The 3,325-nt window shown below is 44.7% G+C and overlaps 1 pseudogene; it reads left to right on the top strand.

Annotated features, from left to right (window-relative positions):
* The first annotated feature begins 269 nt into the window (after nucleotides 1-269).
* On the top strand, nucleotides 270-2,659 carry LOC116090978 (annotated as a pseudogene).
* Nucleotides 2,660-3,325: the final 666 nt, after the last annotated feature.

Here is a 3,325-nt window from a genome sequence, read left to right as displayed (position 1 = left end):
AACAGAGTTTACAGGGCTACAATGTTTGCCTTTGTATTCTTAATAGACTGACATTTGAGCAAGCAGAAGAGATGTAATTAAGAGTGTGAACAAAGAAGATTAGGCAAAGTAAAGCTCTGGAGGAACCCACAGGCTCTGGGAAAGGCTGAAATATGAAATACAAGGATGCACACAGAAGCTGGTGTCACACTGCGTGGACAGTAAGTAAAGCGTGAATAGAATGAAGGAGACAGCGCTGCAGCCCCATAGTTTCATGTGCAGATGAACGCATGGTGGTGGCGTGTGCAGATGAGCTCTCCTTGGTGGTGTGTGCAGATGAACGCAGCAGGGGACAGAGAGGAAAGAAAGGAGACAGTAATCTAGGTATTAAAGAACTTTGTGCCAGAGGTGGTATCACACAAGATGCTGATGAGAGCACTTCAGGTGAAACTAGGCAAGGTGTCACAGGTACCAAGCATGCTTGCAACAAGAGGAGTTGCTGATCACTAATCCTGCACTATCATTTATTCACTCAGCTTCCCTAGTCATGCCTGAAGAAGACAGAGGATTGTGTCAGATTCCCTATAGCTGGAGTTACAGATGTTAGTGAACACCCCTTCTTGGTCCTGGGAACTGAACTCAGGTTCTCTGAAGAAGAAAAAAACAGCAAGGGCCATTAAGTACTGAGACATCTCTCCAGACCCCTCTTTTTTTCCTGCTGTTTCTTTTGGTTCTGACATTGTGCCTCTTTCTATATTATGGAAAGGTGTAGGTGCCATGATCTATACAGAGACCTGAGCTTATACACATGCCTCAATGCACTCAGATGCAAAGACTGTTTAAATGGGGTAATCATGATCTTGAGTACCTCCCCCTATGATCCATTCTTTGCATTCAATCTTCAGTTGTACCCTCACTTCCTTCCAACTCAGAGATCCCTTAACCCTCTAAACCTGGCTGGAATCTGCAACAGTGGAAGCTCCAAATTCATCAACACTTAGGTACCTCTGAGGGTTTCTCTAGGCTGGAACTGTAGAGCTGGCAGTTCTCAAGTGTAGCAACATCCTGAAGGAGGCAGGATTCAGCAGAGAAAAAGTCCTGTCATTCCCAGTCAGGGGAGTGGACCATTCACAGAGCAGAGACCTTCTGGTCTATCCTGCTTGGGGAATGGGTGTGAAAATGCAAGCAAGCATCAGGAGGCTCTGTAGGGGAATACCCAGAGAAGACATTACCTGAATTTACAGACCATTGAAGACACGGACACTTTTCCATAGTCTGAGCTACTGATTAGAGAGCCAGTAAAGCTGCTGCTTGAGCCAATAATTTATACCATTTGTGCTGATCCCCATTACTATAACTCTAACCATAAAAATATGCCAACACATGCCTGGTAGTGTAAATCAGAACAGGACCACTTTGCTGGGCAGATTTCAGGCCCCGGGAGTGAACCAAAGATGATTATTTTGATAAAAAGACACAGTATGGAGCTACCCTCTAAACTGGTATCTTTGTATCCATAGCTTAGTGTAGCTCTGACTGTTCATGAGAGAAGTTTCTTTGTGACATGAATGGTGGTGGTTGAAACAGAAACACAACTGACCACAGTGCAGAATAAGTGTCCAGCCACATCAGGGAAACATATATATACAGAGAGGGGGGGAGGGGAGAGAGAGAGAGAGAGAGAGAGAGAGAGAGAGAGACCTGGACTCAAGGTTCAGGGCCTACTGCAGAAGAAGAGGGGATAGAAAGCTTATAAGCAGCAGAAGACAGGAAGGACCAGAGGAATACAGTGTCCTACAAACAAGACAAGACGGCTGCACTTTTGAACTCATAGCAGCAGTTTGTGTGCAAAGACCTTCACAAGATGATGACAGTCACCATTAGAGCACAGGAGAGCAGGTGACTCACAAGCCCCCACAGCTAGCTTAAGAGCTTCTAACAATTTATGGCTCTGCAGGGAGGAAGGGTTGACATTTTCAAGAGTGTGGCCTCAGGGAGCTCTAGTGGAGGCAGCTAGCTCAAGGCTGGGGAGTGCTGAGCAGCACATAGCACCCTGAGCTGTCCAGACTAGCGAACAATACAGTCAGGACGGCTAAAAGTGTCCCCAAGAAACCAAAGGGCAAGATGCTTTTTATGCCTTCTTCATGCAGACATACATGGAAGAACATAAGAAGAAAATCCCAGAGGTTCCAGTCAATTTGGGGGAGTATTCCAAGAAGTGCTCTGAGAGGTGGAAGGCAATGTCAAGAAAAGCAAAAAGAAATCAAAGTTTGATGAAATGGAAAAGACAGATAAAGTATGCGAGATGAAAGATTATGGACCAGCTGAAGGAGGCAAGAAGGACCTGAATGCCCCCCAAAAACCTCCATCTGGATTTTTCTGATTCTGCTCCGAATTCTGCCCCAAGATCAAATCCATAAACCCTGGTATCTCAATTGGAGATGTGGCAAAAAAGCTGGGTGAGATGTGGAATATCTTAAGTGACAGTGAAAAACAGCCTTATATTACCAAGGCAGCAAAGCTGAAGGAGAAGTATGAGAAGGATGTTGCTGACCACAAGTCTAAAGGGGAGTTTGATGGTGCCAAGGGCCCTGCTAAAGTTCCCCGGAAAAAGGTGGAAAAGGAGGAGGAGGAGGAAGTAGAGGGGGAGGAGGAGGAAGAAGAGGAGGAAGATGAATAAAACTCTGTCTACTTGTGAATACCTTAGAGTTGGAGAGCACTGTGATTGACACATCTCTTATTTGAGTCATGTCTATTGCCTTTGTTAGGTTTAATTACAACATTTGATCACGATCATATTATAGTTTCTCAAAGTGTCAGTGGTTTACATGAGGTGCCCATGGGTGTCCAGAGTGCCCTGAAACCTTTTCAAAGTTATACACAGCTCCAAACATTTTTAAAATGAAAAGGCACTCTCATCCTCCTCACTTGGTGCATGTTGCTGTTGGTGTGACAAGGCATTTGAAGATGTTTCTAGCATTTTGATCTCAATTCGAAAGGTAGTGTTAACTATATGGTTATTGGCTAGAAATCCGGAGTTGTCAACTGTACATATCTATAGTTTGTGAAGAGAACAAAACAACCCAGACAGATTCTTGATGCTCCTTGTTTGGAAATGGAGGCTGTGAGATGAAGATGCCTTTTGGAGGGGGCCGTAGCTCAGGGCGTGCACTGTGAGGCTGGATCTGTTGATACTGAGGTGGGCATCCATTTAGCTTCAGGTTGTCTTGTTTTTGTATGTAGTGGCATAGCATTCTGATGACATTCTTAGTTGTGGAAATGGGGGAGGGATCAGCTGGCATGAGAAGTGTTTGTAACTTTTTCTTTAGTTAAGTGCAGTAGATTT

The sequence above is a fragment of the Mastomys coucha genome, chromosome X, assembly GCF_008632895.1.
Source record: "Mastomys coucha isolate ucsf_1 chromosome X, UCSF_Mcou_1, whole genome shotgun sequence".
NCBI lineage: Eukaryota > Metazoa > Chordata > Mammalia > Rodentia > Muridae > Mastomys > Mastomys coucha.
Note: the sequence above shows the minus strand (reverse complement) of the source record. Positions and strands in the feature narration are given on the sequence as shown.